This window comes from Macaca nemestrina, chromosome 2, assembly GCF_043159975.1.
Source record: "Macaca nemestrina isolate mMacNem1 chromosome 2, mMacNem.hap1, whole genome shotgun sequence".
Lineage (NCBI taxonomy): Eukaryota > Metazoa > Chordata > Mammalia > Primates > Cercopithecidae > Macaca > Macaca nemestrina.
The window spans coordinates 63,350,375-63,376,106 of NC_092126.1; the positions used below are offsets into that span (position 1 = coordinate 63,350,375).

Consider the following 25,732-nt stretch of genomic DNA (forward strand, 5'->3'; position numbering starts at 1 on the left):
CACTTTGGGAGGCAGAGGTGGGAGGATTGCTTGAGGCCAGAGTTTGACAACAGCGTGGGCAACATAGTGAGACCATTCTCTGCAAAATATTTAAAAAATTAGCTAGGCTTGGTTGGCACACACCTGTAGTCCCAGCTACTCTCAAGGCTGAGGTGGGAGGATTGCTTATGCCCAGCAGTTTGAGGCTGCAGTAAGCCATGATGTCACCACCGCACTCCAGCCTGGGCAACAGAAAGAAAGATGCTATCTTGACTTTTTTCAAGAAAGAAATTCAAGCTCGATAAAGTCTGTTCCATGGTGGGTATGTTATTCTGTTGTGAGAAGACACTACAATGGAATAAGATAAAACCTGAGATACAGTGACATAAATCCTGAGTGTGTGTGCATCTGTGAGTGTGCACATTGGAGGTAAACAGGTGTCGACTCCATGTATTCCAATCACTGTGGCAGATTTTTCAAACCATAGTACTCAGGCCAAGCCCATCCAACCCTGGTTGAAAGCCACAAATATGGATTATTAAGGCCAATTTGAGAGAGATTTGAGCTATCTGCAGAGGCTGTGCTATAGATAGTCTCGGAAAACTCTCGTATCCCTAAAATTTTTTGCAGAAAATATCAAATTAAATGAATGCCGAAAAATCTTAAGGGAAAAGGGGTGGCTTTGTCAGCAAGTTGTTTTAAAAATTTTCATAACTTGTGCCATTTCTTTGAACCAACATCGAACTGATAGAACATTTTTAAACTAGATTTTGATGGCCGTGTGAGTCCTAGGTCCTGATTCCGACTTCTTCAAAACCATTTCTGATCTGGACTTTGGAACCCTAAAGTGGACCTACCTCACCAAGAAAGGAAATGTAGGTGACCTAGATCTGTTTGCTTATTATTCATTAATAAGGTAATTTGCTAGTACAACGGAGCCACAGATGATTGCAGATAGCATTAGCCAGTTTGTCTGAGGCTCGTTTCTGGGTGCATTTGGACACTAGACCCAGGGTGAGTTTTGCCTGCTTTGTTTCCTAGCACCTTAACGTCAGTGTTGCACACAGCCATCCTTTCTTACCTGGTGACTCAATCCTTTCGTGACTTGTTTAGATTCTCTGCTTTTTAAAAAACATGCATTTTCCCAACTCATGGTACATTCTTAGGAGTTTTGAGATGAAAATAAGAGACAATTTAACTCAATTCAACTCAGCCCATTTTATTTTTGTTAGCAGTTTGAACAAAGAGTCCTTAGCGTAGAATCAAAACTTTTGATTAAAGAGATTTGAATTTTGGAGAGTTTAGTTTATTTTTGGCATCATGACCCTGGGAATGCAGATAATTAACTTGTTTCTGTTGACTATATAGACATTCAGTTTTGTTTTTAGATGATATAACAGAACTTTATAGTTAGAATATCAGTACGTTCTATAGAACTTTGGAAAAAACACGGCCTATCTCCAAGGCAGATACAAAAAACTACTTATGTAATTTTTGGTGTTTTTCATGTAACTAATTCTGTTGTTGTTATTGTTTTTAAATTGTGATTTATGGTGATTGTAAGGTAATACATACATGTGGTTAAAATAAACACATAAAGAAAATCAAACAGGCCGGGCATGGTGGCTCATGCCGGTAATCCCAGCACTTTGGGAGGCAGAGGTGGGTGGATCACTTGAGATTTGAGATCAGGAGTTTGAGACCAGCCTGGCCAACATGGTGAAACCCCATCTCTACCAAGAATACAAAAATTAGCCTGGTGGGGTGGCGAGTGCCTGTAATCCCAGCTATTCGGGAAGCTGAGGCAGGAGAATTCCTTGAACCCGGGTGGTGGAAGTTGCAGTAAGCCAAGATTGCACCACTGCACTCCAGCCTGGGCAACAGAGTGAGACTTCATCCCAAACAAGCAAGCAAACAAACAAACAAACACATACATAAAAAACAGTACAAGATTATCTAGTGAAAAGTCTTCTTTTCAGACCTATTCAGACCTATTCCTAAATCTGCAAGTTTCCTTCTGAAGAGACTCTCACAGTTTCTGTGGCTAAGGTTGATAAGGAGGTGAGGAATCAATCCTTTTTGCAACTCAATCTTAGTCTTTAAAGATTAAACAAAACAAAACAAATTGGGCCATAAACCTCTGCACTGTTGGAAAGGGTCACACAGCATTGGTTTCCTAAGAGTCCTCACTGGTGTTTCATGCAAAATGGATAAGATCCAAGGTTTAGAAATGATTGCACAATAAAAATTAGAATTCTCTGTTGTGGATCATTGAATAGGTGCCACTCAGGTTACAATTTAACCAAGCTAAAGAAACCAAATTATGGAAACAAATGGTAATAAGTAGAACAATCATTAGAGATTTGAAACAATTTGAGTTTAATTTATAGTTTATGGAATATTCCTTTTCCATCAATGTCATATAATTTGAATGACTGTTTAAAGTAATTGCCTTTGGTGAAATAGGATTTTTCAGAGATAGCTGTATTACCAGAGAAATTCATTTCCTAGTTTTATAAACCTAATTGTAAATGTTTATCTTTGTATTCACTGTTATCTGATTTTTTTTTTCATATAAGAAATTCCTTGTCTTCTCATGGTCAATACCCACTTGTCTTTGATATTTGAATACTAAATTCTAAAATCAATCTCCCTTTACAGTTCATTGCATTAAGCTACTATCTTAGAACATAGGATAGATATTTTCTGTGAAAAAGTTATTTATGTTCTGGATTATTTTGGGTTGTATTTGAATAGCTCAGAACCCATTATTTTATTAGTGTGATCTGAATTATTTTCTTCCAATTCATTTATCTTGACATGTTTATATTGAATTCATCTGTCTAATTTTTACATTTTTAGAGTCATTGTTAACCTCAATGGTAGTTTACAATCCACACAATAAACATTCATTTCTCTAACCAGCAAATATTCAATGAATATCCACTATAGGTCAAAGGCAGATAAGACACAGCATAGTTTCTTACAGCCTCATAGTGTTAGATCTGAGAGGCCAAACAACGTGGAAAAACAAAAACAAAAACAAAAACAAACAAAAAAAACAAAACAAAACCAAAAGCTTGGACAAATCAGTTTTATAAAATGTTAATACAGAAAATACATTCATAAATCTGAACATCCCCTTGATGGTGAGATATTGCAATAATAACATTGACAGAATAAGCTTTACTCTTGCATAGAAAAACAGTTGCCTGTTATCCACAGGTATTAATTATTGGACAGGAGTTCAGAATGTTTGGTCGTTCACGATTTTAATTTGTGTTCTACAAACTCTAAAAGAGTTGTTTGGTCCTGGTACCAAAGGGTTTACTTTTTGGCAGCTACTGAATCAGTAGGGGTAAGATTGGTCAACTGAGAAGGCCTGGTTTGCTTAGCACTAACTTGCTGGAATTGATTACGAGGGAACATTGCCAAAATAAATTGATGTCATTAGCATTTTTATTCATAAGTAGTAGGATAAGTCCAAAGCTAGCCCTGTAACATCTTGGTCTGTTTCTGTAGCAAATATATCTACCTTCTAATGCTTGATGTGTATTTTTATGGAAAAACAAAAGTCATATAGTTCAATTATTACCTAATTACAACATTCTTTTGTTACCATAAGCAAGAGAAAGAAGCATCTTTCATCTTTTAAGTGAAGCTCTTGAATTTCTCCCCAAATCTATTCCCTTCTACTTTTTCCTTTTATCAATAAATGGTAACTGTCCCCCAATTGTTTATGCCAGAAACCTGGTTGTCATCCTTGAAAATTCCATCTCCCTCTGAAAGGTACTTCACATCCAATCAATGACCTTTCTACCTTAAAATATTTATTAAATGTATCCACTTCTCTCCATCTTCATTGTCATTTGCCTAATCCAAACCACCATTGTATCTCTCTGGATGACTGAAAACCTTACTGGCTGTTCTGTGTCCACAGTTGCCCTTTCTTCAGTCCAGTCCCCAATAACTATGAGAATGACAGTTTAAAGGAAACATCATATTATGTCATTTCTCTGCTTAAAACTCTCAGTGGCTTCTCAGTGCTCTTAAGAGAAATTCAAACATCCTTGACATGGCTCTATGTGATTGCTACTGTCATTTTGAGCTCTTGCTCTCCATGCCCCAGCCATGTCACCCTCCCTCCTCCAGTGAACCTCAAACTCTTTTCTCTGAGGGTCTTCTAACACGTTTCCTCTGCTGGCATCTGCTTTCTCCATCTCTGGGCAGGAACTTATCCATCAAGTTTTAGCTTGAATGTCACTGTGCCCTCAATCCTGATCCTGCATGCTAGATTGGATCCCCCTATTATGTTTTCCTCCAAGCACTCTATTCTCATTTTTTAATAATACTTACCAGTAATAATTATGTCATTATTTGTATAATTATTCATCCAGTGTTCATCTTTCCCATTACTATAAGCTCTGTGAGTGCAGAGACCTCACCTGTTTTTGCTCATGCTGTATTTGAAGCATCTAGCGCGTGTCCTAGCACAATAACTGCTTAGTAAATAATTGTTGAAAGCAAATGAGGGCAGCTACTCACTAAAACACAGAATGATTCAGTTTTACTGTGTGAGATCTTGGGTATTAAAATATTTTTAATTAATTCAGAACCTGTAAAATAATCAGTTATCTTTACTGAGCATTGACACCATATACTATGGTTTAGCAAGTTTTTCCCTTTCTCTCTCTTTTAAGACAGTCACAGAGTCTATATATCTTCTCTGGCCTTTCACTGGAAGGTTTTTTGAATCTCTGTAAGAAGAGAACGTTTACCATGCACCCACTTTCCTTTTGCTACAGGGCTGGCCCACATGTTTTACTCTGCTATTCTTAAACTCTACTGGGTAGCTTTTCGTGAATGCCCCCAGTTCCTGATGCCGCCTGTCTTTGACTCCACCAAGATGGTTGTGCAGTTCTAGTTATTGCTTCTGTGTCTTGGTTCTCAGATATAAGTCTACTTCCCACTTGTCAATGATGTTGCTACTGCCACAGCTCATGATTTCCATTGAGCAGTCTTTGCTTATTCCCATTGTCACAACATTTCACTATTTAGAAAATTATTTCTGTTGGAAAACCGGGAAATCTTGTTATTTTTCTTCTATACTTTGGACACCACTGTGACATTTTTTCCTAATTTTTATCCCTAAGCCAGTTCTCTGTCCGTAGGACAGACTCTAAGGAGGCCTCATTTTCTCTACCCCATGGCCTTCACACTTTCCTTTTCCCTTGAGTGTGTGTGTATGTGACCTGTGACTTGCTTTTAACCAATAAAATACAGAAAGGTGATAGGATATACTTGGTTACATATATGTTATTGTGTTAAGACTGTAACATCCTTCTTGCTGAGACGCTTTCTCTCTTGCTGCCTTTAAAGAAGCAAGCTGCTGTGTTGTGAGATTCCCTGTGGAGAGGACATGTAACAAGGAAACTGAGGGCAGCCTCCAGTCAACATCTAGTAAAGAACTGAGACTCTTAGTCTGTCATCCTAAAAAGAACTGAATACTACCAATATTCATGTGAGTATGGAAGTGGATCTTCCCCTAGTCAAACTCAGATGACAATCCAGCCCTGGCCAACATCTTGATTTTAGTCTTGCAGAGACTACAGCTAAGCTGTACTTGAATGCTTGACTCACAGAAACTGAGATAATAAATGTGTGTTGTTTTAAGTCACAAAGTTTATAGTAATATTGTTATGCAGCAAAAGATAACTAATACATCTATTCTTTTTTTATTATACTTTAAGTTCTGGGGTACATGTACAGAATGTGCAGTTTTCTTACATAGTTATACACGTGCCATAGTGGTTTGCTGCACCCATCAACCCATCACCTACTATCCCTCCCCTACCTCCCCACCCCCAAACAGGGGGTGATGTTCCTCTCCCTGTGTCCACGTGTTCTCATTGTTCAAATCCCACTTATGAGTGAGAACATGCGGTGTTTGGTTTTCTATCCTTGTGTTAGTTTGCTGAGAATGATGGTTTCCAGCTTCATCCATGTCCCTGCAAAGGACATGAACTCATCCTTTTTTTATGGCTGCATAGTATTCCATGGTATATATGTGCCACATTTGCTTTATCCAGTCTATCACTGATGGACATTTGGGTTGGTTCCAAGTTATCTATTCTTAACTGAAGTGCTTTTATCTCGCACTCTTTTCCCACCCATTTATGGATAAGAAAACTTTCAGCACAAAACTTGGTCAAAACTTTGTGAAAAAGTAAATATTATGGCATCCTCTTCTTACATGTAATTATTTACCTACAAAAAAAATCTAATCAAGTATGATTTTTGTCTTAAGAATCCTTATGATTATCCCGTCTACCTCCAGGGGTCATATGTATGTACACATTCAGAAGTAAGACCTTTAATAATTGATTTCATCAGTTCCTGGCTAGGGAAATATGGCTACAACCACTTCTTCCTTGATAAAACCTCTCTCATGAACAGGACATCTCCCATTCTAGCACAGGGTAATCTAACACAATATCATCTGTTAATAATCTAATAGCTAAAGATATTTCTCTAAAAAAGGTTGTCTTGTTTTTACAAATTTTCTAAAAGTTACATTTAAAAAGTAACAAAAGCCAGATGAGATGGATTTTAGTAGTATATTTTATTTAATGGAAGATACCTAAAATAATTTCAGCATGTAATCAATGTAATAAAATTAATGAGACATTTTTTCTCTTTTCCCCCTAGGTCTTCAAAATCCTATTTTTTTTTACACTTAGAGCACACTTTGATTTAGATTAGCCATGTCTTACATGGCTCAGTAACCATATGTGGGTTATTCACTAGTGTAGTGGACAGCACAGCTTTAGATAGTTACATGAGCATGTTAAACGACAGACATAAAATAATCCACAAAAAAATCTGCTTGAGGCAGCTGATTGAAAATGCATATCACAAATACATGTGTAAATAGAAGATCTGAGTACCTAGGCAGATGTGGATCAAAGAAGGAAGCTCTATTAGGGTTCTCCAGAGAAATAGAACAAATAGTATACATATAGATGTACAGAAAAAAATTTATTATGAGGGATTGACTCATGAAAGCTGAGAAGTCCCATAATCTGCTATCTGCAAACTGGAGGTCCAGGAAAGCTGGTGGTGCTCTATCTCAGCCCAAAGATCTGAAAACCAGGGAAGCCAATGGTACAAGTCTCAGTCGGAGCCCAAAGGCCCAGTGTCTAAGGACAGGAGAAGATGGATGTCCCAGCTAAAGAAGAGAGTGAGTTTGTTCTACTTCTGCTTTTCTTTAAATTTTTATTATTTTTTTAATTTTTATTTTATTTTTATTTTTTTCTAGAGACAGGTTCTCACTCTGTCACTGAGGTTGAAGTGCAGTGGTGTGATCATAGCTCACTGCAATCTTGAACTCCTGATCTCTAGCAATCCTCCTGCCTCAGCCACCCAAGTAGCTAATTTTTTGACAAGGGTGTCTTTATATTGCTCATACTAGTCTTGAACTCTGGCCTCAAGCAATCCTCCTGCCGTGGCCTCCCATTGGGATTATAAGTGAGCATGAACCACTGGGCCCAGCCTAATACCTCTGCCTTTTTGTTCTATCTGGGCCCTCAATGGATTGGATGATACCTGCTCACAACAGTGAGTGTGAATCTTTCTTACCCAACCACTGATTCAAATGCCCTTCTTCCAGAAACTCTCACAGACACACCCAGAAATGTTTTACCAGCTATCTGGGTGTCCCTTAGTCCAGTCAGATTGACACATAAAATTAACCATCACAGAAGCCATGATAGGTGCTATGATTTAATAAAGGCACAATGAATCCTTGGCATATGCGGATTTTACATCTGTAGTACCACCTGCCCAAGAGTGACTCAAAGGATCTTGATATGTAGGTCTTGTAACCGTGCTGTGGTGTGAATTTGAAGCAGCCTACTACAGGAACAATGCCTTGGCTGATGTGTAAGTCTGTCTGACCTCCCTGTGTCTGCACATCTCTACTTATCTCATAAGTGGTAACGGTCACTAAAAGCCTGACGGAGCCACTTAATTTTTTCATTTATATTTGTGGCATCTTATGGTGGAAATCACACGCATGGCAAAATATACAGACTGCAGGCACTGAAACTGAATCATTTGCTAATGTCAGATTTTTTTTTTTTTTTTTTTGCGGGGGGACAGAGTCTCACTCTGTGGTCCAGGCTGCAGTGCAGTGCAACCTCTGCCTCCTTACTTACTGCAACCTCTGCCTCCTGGTTCAAGCGATTCTCCTGCCTCAGCCTCCTGAGTAGCTGTGAATACAGGCACATACCACCATGCCCAGCTAATTTTTATATTTTTAGTAAAGATGGAATTTCACCATGTTGGCCAGTCCGGTCTCGAACTCCTGACCTCAAGTGATCCGCCCACCTCAGCTCCCAAACTGCTGAGATTTCAGGCGTGAGCCACCACCCCCAGCCCAATGTCAGATTTTGATGGAGCAATGAGAGGCTTGTGAGAGTAGACTGGGTTCTCCTCTCTGCTTGCATTTAATTAAAAACTATGGAGTCCCTATGAAGTGTTAAGCCCCATTTATTGAAAGTTTTTATCATAGAAAACTTCAATTTTTCTTTCTTTCCTAGATGTCAAGCTATCTTAGTAATATTTGTTAATATTGTTGTTTAATGAGCCTAATAGAAAATTCTTACTCTTAATTTAACAAATTATTCCTTTCAGAAAATTTACATGTTAAGGTTCCGTGAAGGAGAAATGAAAGATCTTTACCTGAGGATATGTAAGTACTCTTCCGTCAGATACAACTGATTCTCAGTCAGAGGGCTAGAGTGTGTCTGAAGGATTATCCGGACTCCATCTCTTTCTCCTTGATGGAGAAGAACTATGTTATGAATATGCATTAAATTTTGGTGGTAAGCATGCAAATATGTTTTAAATATTTCATAATTTAAAACAATCATTGGACTGGACGCAGTGGTTCACGCTTGTAATCCCAGCAATTTGGGAGGCTGAGGTGGGTGGGTTACTTGAGCTCAGGAGTTTCAGACCAGCCTGTGTGATGTGGCAAAACCCCATCTCTACAAAAAATACAAAAACTTAGTTGGATGTGATGGTGTGCGCCTGTAGTCCCAGACACTCTGGAGGCTGAGGTGAGAGGATTGCTTGGGCCCAGGAGGTGGAGGTTACAGTGAGCCGAGATTGAGTCACTGCATCCCAGCCTGGGCAACAGAGTGAGACCCCATCTCAAAAAAAAATTTTTTTTTTTTTAAGGAAAGAAAGATCATACAACTTGTTCTCTGATCTCTTTCCATTAATAAAGGAATTCTCAATCTTGGTACTACAGCCATTTTTTGCTGGGTAATTCTTTGTTGTTGAGGGCTGTCCTACGTATTGTAGGATCTCTGCCTCTGTCCACTAGATGCCAATATCTTAAAGTTGTTCTCTCATTTCTATTCCCACAGTCATTATTTATTTTGGGCCCTCAACACCTCTCATCAAGACTCCACATCAGTCCATGGAATAGCCTGTGCATTCAATCTCTCACCTTGGTAATATACCCTTCACATTGCCATAAAAAGAGTGATACCTATAATTTATTTAGCATCTACTGTGTGCCATTTGAGCACTGATTACTTTCATTTGTCAGCTCTAGTCTGATCTGATGAAATTAAGAAACAGAAAAGTTAAGTGACTTGCCCCAAATGACACTGCTAGTGAGTATAAGAAAAGATTAAAATTTAGGTATGCTTAATTTCAAAGCCCGTGATCTTAATGTCATCATACTGCCTAAAACACGACATTGCCCTGAAACATAACTGGAAGTTGTTTCTTCCTTTTCACAAACTTTCAGTGTCTTCCCAGTACATGCCTCACTCTTCAAGGCAATATGATTCATCCATTCTTTTCTGGCATCCTTTCCCATAAATATTTCCATGCACACTGCATTCTTTTTCTTTTTCTTCTTCTTCTTCTTTTTTTTTTTTTTTTTTTTTTGGAGATGAAATCTCACTTGTCCCCCAGGCTGGAGTGCAGTGGCACGATTTTGGCTCACTGCAATCTCCGCCTCCTGGGTTCTAGTGATTCTCCTGCCTCAGCCTCCTGAGTAGCTGGGATTACAGGCGCCTGCCACCACACTGGGCTAATTTTTGTATTTTTAGTACAGCCAGGGTTTCACCATGTTGGCCAGGCTGGTCTCGGACTCCTGACCTCAGGTCATTCGCCTGCCTCGGCCTCTCAAAGTGCTGGGATTACAGGCGTGAGCCACCGCGCCCAGCTGCACACTGCATTCTTATCTCACTGGGCAGCGACCAGCTTCCCAAACTTGCTGCAATGCTTAAATCTCCCCAAAATTCATATATAAAAATCCTAACTAGGTGATGGTATTAGGAGGTAGGGCTTTTTGGGGGATGATTAGGTAATGAAGGTAGAACCCTCATGATTGGGATTAGTGCCCTTAAAGAAAAGACCCCACAGAGCTAGCCACCCTTTTCACCATGTGAGGACACAGTGAAAGGTATCTTCTGTGAAAAAGAAAGTGGGCCCTCATCAACCTCCGAATCTGCCAGTGCTTTGATCTTGGACTTCTCCGTCTCTAGAACTATGAGAAATACATTTCTGTTGATTATGAGCTACTCAGTCTGTGGTATTTTGTTACAGCACCCTGAACAGACTCAGGAACTTGCCATGTATTTTCATGCCTTTGCCCATGCTGTTTCCTCGATGCGAAAAGCACTTTCTATCTTGTTCTCTTCTCTAAAATTCTAATCCTCCTTCAAACCTTAATTCAGATTCCTTTTTTGTCCAGTGAAACATTTCCTGATATGCACAGGATTGTTTCTTCTTCTTACTCCCATAGCACATTGCTAGTTGCATATAGCTTTAAAATCATTCTGTTTTATTAGGTGCTTTTCCATATATCTGTCTGTAAATACCTGGAGGGCAGGAATCCTTCCTTATTTACACTCTGCTTCATTCAAAAGAGACCAAGGCAACTAGAGGCTTCCTCTTTTTAGCTCTGTATTTCCTAGAACACAGCACATCTGAATTTCTATAACACAGCCACACACGACACTCAATAAAATTTGGTCAAATATGTGGGAAGGTGAATGAACAAACACATGACAAAAGATTTATGATGCATTTTTCCTGACTATGAGCATGATAGAAAGTTTGGAAAATACAAGGAAGAAATAAGTAATCTGTATTCTCACCATAGATATTTCGGAAAGTATCTTTCTGGTTAGCTGATGCTGAGCAAATGGCTTAGAAAATCACCAGTTAGGTGTCATTTGGTATAGGTATAGGGTAGATCACAGTTGCATAGAGCCTTGCCCTGTCAGCACCTGGCAGAGGAGTATACTTGTGGGTAAAGCAGGACACATCAAGGGGCTTTTCATAGACATTATTTTATTATTTATAGGAATTTTTATGTATAGGCATAAAATTCAAAAGTTACAAAGGGGTATTAAGTGAAAGTAATCTCCTTCCACTCTTGTCCTTCAGTCACTTAGTTTCCCTCCCTACAGGTAACTATTGTAATCAACAGATTTTATTTGATTTTGTAAGATAATTGCTATGGTCTGAATAAATAATATGTCCTCCAAAGTTCATATGTTGAAACTTAATCATCAATATGATAGTGTTAAAACATGGAGACTTTAGGGGGTGATTAAGTCATAAGGGCAGAGCCCTCATGTATGTGATTGGGGCCCTATGAAAGGACTTGAGGGAGTGGGTTTGTTCTTATTCACTCTTTGGCCATGTGACAACACCCAGACAGCGCCATCTATGAGGAACCATCTTTCACCGGATAGCAATCCTGGCAGCATCTTGGCCTTGTGCCTCTCAGTCTCCAGAATTGTGAGGAAATAAATTTTTAAAAAATAAAGGACCCAGTCTTAGGTAATTTATTACAGCCGCACAAACAGGCTAAGACAATGATTATTTCAAATAGTACTTATTTGGAAAAAATGTTTATACATTACTATTATGTCTTAGACAAAAAAACTGCTATTAAAAATCTAACATCTAAATAATAACTTTGATTTAGCTAGAATTACCAGTAAATTGCTTTGTAAAAGAATGATTATTTTTAAACTCAGGTCAATGACTAGTCTTGAGGTTGCAATAAACATGTTGCATTTGTTCATTGTGGTGGTTTTTGTGTCTTCAGTGACTAACAGTAGGCTTCTGGAGAAAAATCATATAACCATATAATTTGGCACCTTCAAAACTGCCCCCACCAATCCTTTTTTTTCTCCAAATCAACCACTCTCATGAGTGGCTAATTTAAACCTGAATTCTCAAACTTCTGATCCTGTCACCTTCCTCTGCACTTCCAGCAGATGACCATGCTTCCTCTTTGCAGGGAAAAAGAAATCATTGTAAGGGTTTTCTCATAGAACAGGCTTCTGGCAAGCAGATGCACATGTAAGTTTGGAAGGAACATGTTGTGGTTGATTTTTTATGAAAGGAGACAGTCTGAGGCATGGATTTATATTGATTCATGGGCTGAGTTAAGTCAGGTCACGAAAGAACAAGATTGAAAAACTGTGATAAGAAGATACAGGGAAAGAAGCACATATGGACACTTTTAAATTGTGCCCAGAGTATGAAAATAACAGGGTACCACGAGGATACTTGTCAAATGACTCCTTCAGTAGGGGAGATTCTCAATGACTAAGTGGACAAAAGGGTTTTTCCTCAGACATCTAAGTGTTCAATGGGCTCATTTAAAAAGTTTCTACAGTACCAGGGAAGGAGTTTATGCATAGATTCAACATTGACTTCCCTCACTGGGGCTTATATGGCTAGTTCAACACCAGAGTACCAATGATAACTACTGCAGTGATGAATATCCGAGGCCCTGGTCCAATCCCAAGCCCCGGAATAGGAACCAGTCATCTAGTGGCAGGTTGATTACGCAGGTCGTCTTCCATCATGGAGAGGGCAGCGGTTTTTTCTCACTACAACATGTGTGTACTATAGATATAGGTTTATTTTCCCTGCATGCAAAATTCTTACCTGCATCATTATCCATAGATCTACTAACTAATTCACTGATATTCCATTAATGATTGCTTTTGACCTGGGAATTTATTTATTGGCAAATGAAGTAAAGCATTGAGCTAATTAATTCTGTTGATATTCACCAATCTCACCATGTATCCCATCACCCAGAAGTGGAAAGGCATTTAGAAAGACAGAAGGTAAATTGGGAGGCCCAGTTTAGGTACCAGCTGGGAAATACGAGCTTGCAGGGTTGTAGTGCTAGCACTCAGGATGCAATAAATGCATATCATCTTCCATGGCCACAATACATTCGTTTAGGAGCAAATGGATGTGAAGTAGGTGTGACATCTCCCACTAAATTCTTGTTTCCTGTCCCTGTAACTTTTAATTCTGCTTGTCTAACAGTCTTATTTTTTAAGGGAAGAATGGGTCCATCAGGAGACACAAAAGTGGTTGCATTGAACTGGAGGTTGAGACTGGCACCTGATCTTTTTGGACTCTTCATGCTTCGTGAACAAGGGAAGAAAAAGATTGCATATATTGGCCGGGGTGCTTGATTCTTGTTTTAAAGGGGTAGAGTTTCTACCAGACAATGAATGCAAGGAGGAGTATAATTGGAATCTAGGGCATCATTTGTCTTCTGCTACTACCATGTCTAGTGGCAAAAGCCAATGCAAAATCTTAGGAATCTATATGTCAGAGTCATAAAAGGCCTTTTAGGAAGGAAGTTTAGATAATCTCATCAGGTAAATGATTCATCTAAGTTTCTGGCTGAAGGCAAAGAGAACGTAGAATAAATAGTTGAGGAAGGAAGTTATAAATCCTAGTTATGGTCTCATGATCTGTAGTACCTACCTTTATTTTCTTCCTTGCTGTGTTCTTTTTTTCCCTTGCTCTTTTCATCTGTGTTTAACTTTACAGTTTAGTCTACAGATTTCAGAATATCAACACTGAGTTGTGACTTTGCATGAAAAGGAAAAAACATTACCCAAAGATACATGGAGTAATTGATGAGCTTCTGTATCTCAAAGGGAGACAATGAATGTAGCTTCTTTTGTATAAGAAATAATTAAATTATGAAAGGCAAGAACATGTTGTTGCAATTTGTGGTTTGAAATTTTAACATGGGAAGAAGGGTGAATGGATGGTGAATCAAAGGGATGGACAGCAGCAAATATTACTGATTGGCTCATTCCACACCTTTCCAATCCCATTGTTACATGGCTTCCTGGGCTTTAGAAGCTGGAAAGCTAGACTATATTTCCAAGACTCTCTTGAAGTGTAGCTGGGGTTGCTCATGGTTTCTGCTGGCAGACCCCCATCCCCCAACAGACTTGGCAGGCAGAAGTGAACATCACAAGGCAGAGGCCACAAGGTTCTTCTGGCAGGCACAGTCATAAAGGCTTTTTTCTACTGCAGCTGTTGGAGAGGTTCTGGTGACCAGATCCTGCGTTCATGGGTATCAAGCAGCATGTGGTGGCAGCAGGGACATATCTGCTGGAAAGTTCCCATGGTGTGGTTGATCACTTCTTCTGGCTGTGTTGGCTATGAAACATTCAAGCTTGGTTTCTGGGCTCCTTCAGACATGCTCTAAGCTAACCAATACCCTGTAATAAATCCCTTTCCACTTAAACTAATGAGAATGTACTCTGTCTGAGACTAGGACTCTAATTAATGTGTTTCTAAACCAGTCAACAGCAAGGGGAATAGGACCCCCCAGTTTTGAGGTGGGCAGGAGTGGATGTTTGACAATCAAATCTCTTGACCTCACATTCTGTTCTTAGCCACTCAAATTTGGCATATACATCTTCTGCTACTGCTCTTGTGAAGATCACTAAGACTCCCTGTGTAACCTCTTGGCACCATTTGATCCTGTTGCCCACCTAATACTTTTTTTTTTTTTTTTTGAAGTCTCTCTCTTCCTTTAGCTTCTGTGTACATAGTCTTCTGGTTTCCTTCATTCTCTGTGTTTCTCCTCAGTATTCTTTGAGGGACCCTCTTTCGCTGCTTCTGATCATTTAATGATGAGGATTTCTCAGTGTTCTATAATTAATCTGCTTTTCTTCTTACTCTACATATTATTCAGGGTGATTTTAGATTCTCTCTACTTACGTGCCTTTAATTAATGCCTGCACAATGCCGACTTCCAAATTTATTTCTTCAGGATAGTCACCTCTCCTAGGCACCAGCTGCAGTCTAAATATCTCCAACTCAGTGGCTCCTAAGCACTTTAAACACAGCATGGAAGAAACAGAATTCATCAGCTTTCTACTCTTACCTCCTCAAAATATCTCAAATTAGCAAACTTCTCTTTCATTGTGTTTCCTGTACTGGTGAATATACATATACCACTGTCCACAGGGTTGCTCCAGCCAGAACTGGACATCAACTGTCAATCTCTCTTTTGCTTAGTCAGTCTTCAAGCCCTGCTCTTTCTAATTCCAAACTATTAATATGTCTCAATTTTCTTCTACTGTCTTAGTTTTAGATACCACCATCTGCAGTCTGGTTTACTGCCACAGCCTGCCAACCAGTCTCTATTCCTTCAATCTTGCCTCTCCCTAGTTCATTCTTCACACTGAAGGCAGACTAATACATCCAGATTACATGTTGAGTCATGTTTTTTCCCCGTCCATGGAATAACTTTACCCTTTTCACAAGGCTTGCAGTGTCTTCCATGGGCTTGCTTGTCTAGCATCATTTATTGTGCTCCTTGCTCCCTGTCCAACATGCTTTATGTCCACCATATTGAACTTTTCTCAGGTCGTAGAATATGCCATGTTCTCTTGAGCTTGTGGAACAATGTGCCATAAAATTACACTCTATGTCTCTCTAAGGGTACTGATTTTAACTTGGATATTATTTTCTTCAGCAAGTCTTTTTCTTCTGGGCCTTTGTTCCTGCTTTGTCTTCCACTAGCAGGCAAGGTACCTTCCACTCTCCCTATAATGCATTTGTGACATGCAGTTGTGACTCTTGATTTACTTTTCTATTTCATCTCAATGCACCTAGCATTGTGGAGGCAAGAGCTATGACTATTTTGTTCATTGTTAATGGTCTCATCACCTAGCAGAGTAGTTGGCACTTATTTGTAAAATGAGTGAACAATTGACACAATTAATAGGGTAGTATATGTTAGGGGAGTAATAGTTAAATAATTGCTCAGTAATTGCTGCCCAGTAGTCATAATTGTAACAATTTAGCATTAGCTAAAATGAAACAGTTGAATAAATCTAAATCACTATCCAGCAGTGTGTTCCTTTATACCATTACCAACTTAAAAAAAGGTTTATTGAGGTACAACTTACAACAAAAAGTATAAATCTTAAATCTAAAGCTTGATTGATTTTTGCTTATGTATATGCCTATATAACCCCCACTCAGATCAATGTATGGAACACTTCCAGCATCCCAGAAGGCTCCCTTGCCCCCTCTTCCAATGAGCATCCTCCCAAAGGTAATCGTTATTTTGACCTATATCAATCAGCACAGATTTGTTTGCCTGATTTTGAACTCTACATAATGGAATTATAGAGTATGCAATTTTTAATGCTTTTCATCATTTTGGTGACATTTGCATTTTTTCATTGCTATAGTCATTCCATTGTGTGAATACGCTATATTTTATCAATTTTACTGTAAAAGGACATTTTGGTTGTTTCATCTTTTATGAATAATTTCACTTATTATGAGTAAAGCTATTATGACTATTTTTATATATGTCCTTTGGTAGATGCAAGCACTAATTTCTTTCAGGTTGGTAGCAAGAAGAGAATTTGCTTTATCATAGGCTATGCACATGTTTAGCTTAAGTAGATATACTGCCAAATATTTTACCAAAGTCATTACAATTTATACTCCTATTGATGAATGTATGAGAGTTCTAAATGTTCTATATCCTTGACATTGCTTCCTATTGTCTTTTGCCAACTTACAAAAAAGTACACAATCATCCAAGATAAAAACTGAGACTACAAATTACTATGGTACTATAAAAGCATTCAAAATAGGCTTCCTGAGATTGGCGAGTTTCCAGGGGTAAAATAGTAAGAATGGCTAACATTGAGCATTTGTTGCTTGCTCGGCATATTCTAGACACTTTATGTAGATTACCTTATTTAATCATCACTATAGCTCTATAAAGTAGGTACTGTTATCCTCATTTTGTGGATGAGGAATTTCAGGCATAGAGAGACATATTATTAATTTATAGAGTTTTAAAGAGCTGATCTATATAGATGAGTGAATGCAAACTCTCATTACTGACAAAAAAGTCAACCTGGAAAGCAGCCTGCCTCTTATGAAAGGAAGACTACTTAGCTTATTCGAGATAGAATCTGGATTAGAATCCAGATCTCCCAAGTTCTCATCTGGCATTGTTAATAAATCAACAGTGCAAAACCTAGATAATATTAACAGTAACCCAAACAAACGTTTTTAAAAAGTGCCTTATTCCATTCAGAATTTAGTTATTATAACTTTGGTTTGTGGAATAGTTTCACTGAGTTCTAAAGCCATTTGAAAAGTGTCAAGCAAGATAACAGAAGAATAGCATTCATGTTTTGTAGGACCAAAAGCTTAAACAATTTGGGCAAGACAGTTGTTAAGAAAAATATTATAGAAATATCTTAACTTTTGCAAATGTTACAAAAACGTATGACCATGTGCTCCAGCCTCCAATTATAAAGAGTTTCCCCAATTATCCCTCTTCTGATATTCATGCCTTTGTATGGTTCTTCTTCCATATTGTATTGCAGCTGGTCTGTGAGACCAGTGGAATATAGAAGTGATGATATGTCACTTCTGAGGCTAGGTTATAAAAGACGTGATGACTTCTACATTTCTTGGATCATTCACTCTGGGAGAACATCGTTAACATGTTGTATGAAACCTCAGACAGCCCTGGGGAGAAGCCTGTGTGGTGAGAAACTGAGGCTTCCAGCTTACAACCAAGTCAGTGGACCATTTTGGAAGCAGATCCTCGAGTCCTGGTCAAGCCTTCAGATAACTGCAGCCCTGGCTGACAACCTGACTGTAACTTGTTGAGATATCCTCAGCCAGAGCCAATCAGATAAGTTGCTCCCAGATTACTGACTCTCAGAAACAGTGTGAGATAATTTATTATTTGAAGCTGGTATGTTTAGAGTAATTTGTTATACACAAATTGGTAACTAATACAGATCCCTCACAGGCCTTGGAAGAGACCCATATAAGTGAAAGGCCCTAAAATTTAAGTTTCATAAGCTTTACAATAAATTGATTTATGCCTATGTTAATAGCCAAATTTATTAGATTGTTGTAGCAGAGACAGTTAGTTCTCCACCAAAATTTGTGCTTTTTTCCACTGCAGCTGTAACTAGTCTGTCAAGCCATGAGCCACATTGGCTAGCTTGCTTTGCAGCTAAATGTTTCATGTGACTCAGCTCTTGCTAATGGAATGTGAACAGAAATAATACATGCCCTTCTAAACCGTGCTTTCAGGAGACTGGGCATTGTGCTCCTTTCCTCCTCACGGTCCAGGATGGTAACAGAGTGACCTCGGAAGCCACATATTGAGATGGCATAACCCCTGTCTGATTGTGTCCCTGAACGACTTCAGGGAGCACAGTCTTTCCACCTCTTGTTTGGAACACCTACTCCGTACCATTTCGTTAGAGAGAAATAAGCCTCTATTCCATTTGAGTGATCATTTTTAAAGGTCTGTTTATTAAAATGGGTTAGCCTGCCTTAACTGATTGCAGTTATGCTCTTCAAAGTTTAGATACTTGATTTTTTTCTCTTCAGAGTCTAGTCTTGGTGTTATTTATTTATTTATTTGTTTGTTAATTTATTAACTTTTTATTCTGTAAATTTTCAGTGATACAAAAGTAGAGGATATCATAGTAGAGGAAGTCTGATGTACCTATCGCTTGGCTTTGGCATTTATGTTATAAGGTCATTTCCCATATCCTATGTATATATGCCATATCTACATATATACAGCCATCCCTGTGCTCCTCTGTTCCCTCATGGATTATTTCAGAGCAAATCTCACAATCTCAAACATCATATCATTTTGAGGGGAAAGTTTTAAATGTCATGTAAGAAACCTCCTCCACCTGGAGGAATTCCAGCACCTGGAACTCAGTGCTTTTTGTAAATAAAGTGTTTTTTGTAAAGTTGCAAAAAAGGCCAATTCCCATTGCTTGACAACACATGATGAGGACAGTGAGAGCTGTAAGGTTAAGTTCGTCTGCTGGAGGGAAAGGCACAACTTATTCCCACAATCTACTTTCATCCCATTCAAGCTGGACTTTGAGCTTATAAAGGGACCTGACCGTGCAGGGCAGGCTGAAAGTATGAAGTGACCAGCATGAAAGCCAGGTGGAGTGGCAGGTAGTGTCAAGAACTGAGGCTAGATAACCTGGGTTATCTAGTTCTATGCTCTTTAACCATTTACTGAATTACTCAGTTCTTCACTTCTTCTCATTTGTAAAATGGAAATAATATCTATTCTATCTGTCTCACTGGCTTGATATAATTAAATCAGCTAACATATATTTAAATTAAGGCTTTATATAATTACTGGTTTCTAATGTGGAAGTAAATGTGAGCGATGTTTTTAATTTTTATTTAATGTTTGCCTTTAGAGCAGAATTTGTAGTCACTCAAGCCACAGGGATCTATTAAAATCAGTGTTAACAGTGGGAATCATTATTTTTCCCAGGTAGGTTTTGGATATGAATCAGTACCACTATCCATGAAGGGAAAATTATGCTGCAATTTGTATATTTCTAATTATCTTTCATCTGAGAAAATTGGACAGCACCACGGTGAGCCCCTGAAGGAGGAAAGGGCAAATAGAATCTTGCCAGAACTTTTCCCTGAGTGGCTTAGCTTCTCCCCACTCACCAATGGCTAGATTTTCACCTGGGCAGCTTTGGGTGATCTGGGATATGGAGAGGAAGCAGACACCACATTTCCAGATTTTAATGACTTCCCTGCTACATAAAAATGTCTCTTTCTGGATCACTAAGCTCATGCCAACTGGGTTACAGTGTTGGGCAAGGTTGGTGTTGACAGAGAAGGAGGCTGAGCAGGTTGCTTGCTCAGCCCCACTGTGGGCTCCCTGAGCTTGCTATGCCTGCTCGGCAGCCCTGATTCACTTCATGCTGGCGTCTTCAGCCTTCACCTTAATCTCTGGCTGTGCCTTTTATCCTCTTTTACCTCTCTATCTTCTTTATTCATTTACAATATTTAAGTAACGCCATCATAGAACTATTCTTAAAAAGGAAGTTTACAATAATTAAAGTGAAAAAGAAGCAATATATATTTCCTTCTCTCCTACTGAACCTGTTGAAACATTTCTCCTTCCTAGTTTCTGTTTTTTTAATGATACAAGAACCTGGTAAGTTTGAGCCTTTTTGTTTTTTTAACTTTTTATTTTATAGTAGTTTTAGATTTACAAGAAAGTTGCAAGAAAATACCAAGAGTTCCTATATAACTTTAACCCAGTTTTCCCTCTTGGGTAATGTTAGCATCTTACATTACCAAAGTACATTTGTCACAACTAAGAAACCAACATTTGTACGTTGTTATTAACCACAAACTTTATTTGGATTTCACTAGTTTTTCTACAAGTGTGTTGTTTCTGTTCTGGACCCTGTCTAGGATATCGCATTACATTTGGTAGTCATGCCTCCTTAGCCTGCTTTTATCTGAGTTTTTCTTATTTTTCATGACCTTGACAGTTTTGAGGAGTAATAGTGAGATATTTTGTAGAATGTCCCTCAATTTGATTTTTTTTCCTGGTTAGACCAGGGAGATAGGTTTTGGGGAGGATGACCACAGAGGTGAAGTACCATCCTTACCATATCATAGCGTGAATAAATATTACCAATTTGACTCAACACTGGTTGTGTTAACTTTGATCACTTGGTTAAGGTAGTGTCTGTCCAATTTCTCCACTGTAAAGTAACTCTCTTTCCTTGTCCATACTCCATTCTTTAGAAGCAAGTTACTAAATTCAGCCCATACTCAAGGTGGGAAAAGGGGATTCAACTTCGCCTCCTAGAAGAAAAGCATCTACAAAAATTGTTTGGGATTGCAATAGAAGGAAGATTTATCTCTTCTCCCTTGTTTATTTATTTATTTAATCAGGTTCTAAATCGGCATGAACTCCTGAACATTTATTCTATACTTTGGGTTATAATTCAACACTATGTTTTTCGTTTGTTTGTTTGTTTGTTTTTGAGATGGAATCTCGCTCTGTTACCTATGCTGGAGTGCAGTGGCACGATCTGGCTCACTACAACCTCTGCCTCCTGGGTTCAAGTGAGTTTCCTGCCTCAACCTCCTGAGTAGCTGGGATTACAGGTGCATGCCACCACGCCCAGCTAATTTTTGTATTTTTAGTAGAGACGGGGTTTCATCATGTTGGTCAGGCTGGTCTTGCCCTCAAATCTTTTCAGGTTTGTTTTGGGAGCACTTTCACATTTGCTCCCATATCTCTTTGAATGCCCTCATACATTTGTTTTTTGAGAGTTATAGGATGCTCTACTTTGCATTGTCCCTGCCCCAGCCCTAGAATCAGCCATTTCTCTAAGGAGCCCAGATTCCATTTACTAGAGAATGGTATTAGGATTCAAAATTTGAGCATTGAGTGTGCTCGTTGTTACTGGGAAGAGCATTTAAAATATATATAGAAATTGTGTTTGTTTCAGTACCAGCCATTTGCCAGTCACCTATAAACTTGATGGAATCCCATATATTTTACTCTATGGGTTAAAATCTGTGTAGATTACACTGTTAATCTGTGTAGTATTTATCTGTTAAATGAATTTCCCATTTAAAAGAAAAACTAACTGAGGTAGATAACATAGCAAGTTGAGATTTAAAAAAATATAGCCTTGCAAAGTAAATATGACAGGATAATTTATATGAACAAAAATCTTCTCGTTCCATTAATAAATTTTGAGCAGAAAATCTCTTTATGTGCACTTAAAATATAATTCAATTTAACAAAATTTAATCTGAGCATACCTTTCCAGTAACACACACTGTTTTAGCCGAGCTTCCCTAGAAAACAAAACCTGAGGCAAACTTTACCTGCTAAAAGTTTATGGAAAATAAAATCCCAGGGTAGGAAAGGTGAAAGAAAATGGAAATGAGTCAAAGAAGGAGGGAAAGAAAATACAATGTGGTGTGTTATCAAGCTGGCCACAAACTCTCAAAGAACACAACTTGCTCAGTTACATGGAACTTCTCTGGAGAAGACATACAAAATCCTTGGGGCCAGGATAAACCATGGCAGGAGAAGAAATTTATCTGTTGGCTCCTTCTAATGGAGACTGTGCTGCAGTTCAATCCTCATTCCTAAGGAAGGCTGAGTAAGTGGTGTTAGGAGATAGGTGATGGTAGTTCAAGTAGCAGAAGCAGGGGGTAGAAGGTGGGGATATACAAATTTATGGAGGTGCATAGGTGAGTCTAGTATACATACATGGAGCAAAGCAAGTTGCCTACATTTATTATGCATTAAAAAACTGGAAGCAGCCAGACGTGATGGCTTATGCCTACAATCTCAGCACCTTGGGAGGCCAAGGTGGGAGGATTGCTTAAGCTCAGGAGTTCAAGACCAGCCAGAGAAATATAGCAAGATTTTCCCTCTATAGAAATAAAAAATAAATAAATAAATAATTAGCTGGGTGTGGTGGAACACGCCTGTAGTCCTATTTGGGAGACTGAGTCTGAGGATTGCTTGAGCCTGGGAGTTAGAGGTTACAGTGATGTATAATTGTGCCACTGCACTCACTCGCCTGGGTGACAGAGTGAGACCATGTCTCTCTAAATAAATAAACAAACAAACAAACAAATAAATAAATAGCTGGAAGCAAAATATATTTGGAATTATCTTCTTAGAGAACTGACACTTCCCTATTAGTACTACCAATAATAATAATTCCTTACTTTTGTATAGGCATGTCAGTTTCCAAGGGATTATATCTGGCTCAACTATTGGTCTCAGCTTCAAATAATGAAATAAGTATAGATTCACAGGAAGCTGCAAAGTTAGTATAGAGAGGTCTGGTGTTGGGCGATCCCATCTTGTTTTCCTCATTGCCATTGATTACATCTTTTGTATTTGTAATACAATATCGAAGCCAGGGAACTGACATTGGTGCCATGCAGGTGCAGGATTCTATATCGTTTCATCACATGTAGACTTCTCTAACCACTACCACAGTCAAAACATGGGACTATTCCATCACCACAAAGATCTCCCTTGTGCCATCCCCGTATAGTCACTCTTCCTCCTCCACCTCTACCATCCCTAACTCCTGGCAACTGCTATCTTGTTCTCTATCTCAATAATTTTGTTATTTCAAGAATACCATATAAATGAACTCATACAACATGTGACCTTTTGAAATTGGCCTTTTTCTAAGATGCACTTAGTTTTACATCCTTGCTTCACCACTAGTAGCTATGCGATTAGGATAATATCTGAGCTTCGGTCTTTCCATCTATAAAATGGGGGAAATAATATCTTCTTCATAGCCTATTGCGAGGATTTGTGAGATAATATTTGTAACACATTGCCTGGTACATATAAAGGACTTAAAAACTATTAGCAACTTTTATTATAATAATTATTTTTATTATTAATGCTATCTGTGAAGGTGTTGCACATTGGACAAAACTTGAGATTTGGAGATTTAAAGCTTTGGTTCAAATTCCATTTCTCACTTTTATATTCTCTGACCTTGGATAATTAACTTATCTTGTCTTTTTCTTAGACCATTATCTGTATTGTTGTGATAATTAAATGAGATAATATATATGGAAAAGCACAGCACACCCAGGTGTCCTAAATACCTTCATTTTTAAAATTCCAAGCCTACTAAAGGAAACTGTAAGCCAGACACAGAGCAAGTTTAAACAGATGTTTGTTTTACATTCCTAGAACAGGGGACGGTGTGAGTTCCCAGACAGAACATGACAGCAGAGCCTAGGTTGAGCAAGAGAGGAATGTGGGAAACAAAAATGTTTCCAGCAGTTTTTCCTTCTTTCTTTCTTTCTTTCTTTCTTTCTTTCTTTCTTTCTTTCTTTCTTTCTTTCTTTCTTTCTTTCTTTCTTTTTCTTTCTTTCTTTCTTTCTTTCTCTTTCTTTCCTTCCTTCCTTCCTTCTTTCTTTCTTTCTCTCTCTCTCTCTCTTTCTTTCTTTCTTTCTCTCTCTCTCTCTCTTTCTTTCTTTCTTTCTTTCTTTCTTTCTTTCTTTCTTTCTTTCTTTCTTTCTTTCTTTCTTTCTTTCTTTCTTTCTTTCTTCTTTCTCTTTCTTTCTTTTTTTTTTATCATCATGAAGATCCAGTGTGTCCTACAAGTGAATGTTTGAGTCATTCTGAATGAAATTGGGAAGATATGATGATTATGTCTAGTTTGGTGTGCTTAATCTATCTTTTCTTTTGGGGAACTCCTACTGCATTCCCTTGGCCCTTGAGGGTTGTCAGTTACAACACTCCATTTCACTCCTCTCTTTCCCCTCAGAGAACAGAGATGACCACATGACCGGAAATGTTAGTAAACATTTTCTTCTCTACATGGAAGAAAACCTGCCTTCAGTAGAACAGACTGAGACAGACAGCTGTGAGAGAGAGAGCTTGAGATGGCCTGAGCTCCTGGATTCTTCTGCCCCTGAAGCTGGACTACGCCCCAGACTTCCAAGTTGAAAAAACCAATATAGTCCTGGACTTCCACTGCTTATACTTATTCAAGTTGGGTTTCTGTAGCTAAAAGTGTCCTGGCTAATACAGGAACTTTTGCAAAATGCACAAGCTTGGGGTCCAAGTCTGGAGTTTCTGATGTGATAGGTATGAAATGAAATGTAGCTGAAGCATGTGCATTCTTTTTAAGCTTCTCTAAGCTCTATATCCCAGCTCAAAATGAGAACCATTGCCTGTTTTTTTTTTTTTTTTTTTTTTCCTTTTTGGATTTCAAATTCACAGGACAAATTTGGTCATATTCAGTTTATGGTATGTTATCATTATTGGTTCACGCAATGTCAACATTCCTCTCTTATTTTGCCAACTACATTTTATTGCCATACTCCACTTCCCTAAAGACCACAATTCTAGTATATTTAATGAATAACTTCTTTTTTGTGTGTTTTTGTAAAATGTGTTTTGTTGTTTTCTGTGCATGTCTTTCTCAGTTATAAAAACAGCAGTATAGCTCATTCTGTTTTTTACTTTAAAAAATTAATATTTATATTTAAGTGCAGTTTTAAGTTTACAGAAAAATTGAGCAGAAAGCACAGAAGGATCCAATAATACACCACCCTGGCTCTCTGGCAATTTGCCTTATTGTTAACATCTTGCTTTAGTATGGTGAATTTGTTATAGTTGATGAACCTATATTGATAAATTATTATTAACTAAAGTCCATAGTTTACATTAGGACTCACTGTGTTATTTAGTTCTATGGGTTTTGATAAATGTATATCTTGTATTTACCATCACAATATTATACAGAGTAGTTTTACAGCCCTAAAATTCCCCTGTTGTTCCACTTAGTCATCTCTTTCCCCGCTGTCTAAAGCCCTGACAATCACCAACCTTTTTATTGTTTCCATAGTTTTGCCTTTTCCAGAACGTTGTATACAGTAAGTCCTCACTTAATGTTGTCAAGAGGCTCTTCGAAACTGTGACTTTAAGCAAAATGACCTATACCAAAACCAATTTTACATAGGGTAGTGGATATTTACAAGAGTTAAGTTCCTAAGGCATATTTCTGGT

The 25,732-nt window shown here is 38.3% G+C and overlaps 1 long non-coding RNA gene across 1 annotated transcript; it reads left to right on the top strand.

The window, feature by feature from the left end:
• The first annotated feature begins 7,853 nt into the window (after window positions 1–7,853).
• On the top strand, window positions 7,854–25,056 carry LOC112427833 (uncharacterized). The gene is made up of 3 exons (XR_011619867.1): window positions 7,854–7,920; window positions 8,674–8,731; window positions 24,486–25,056. It is a non-coding gene; the product is annotated as an uncharacterized lncRNA (long non-coding RNA).
• Window positions 25,057–25,732: the final 676 nt, after the last annotated feature.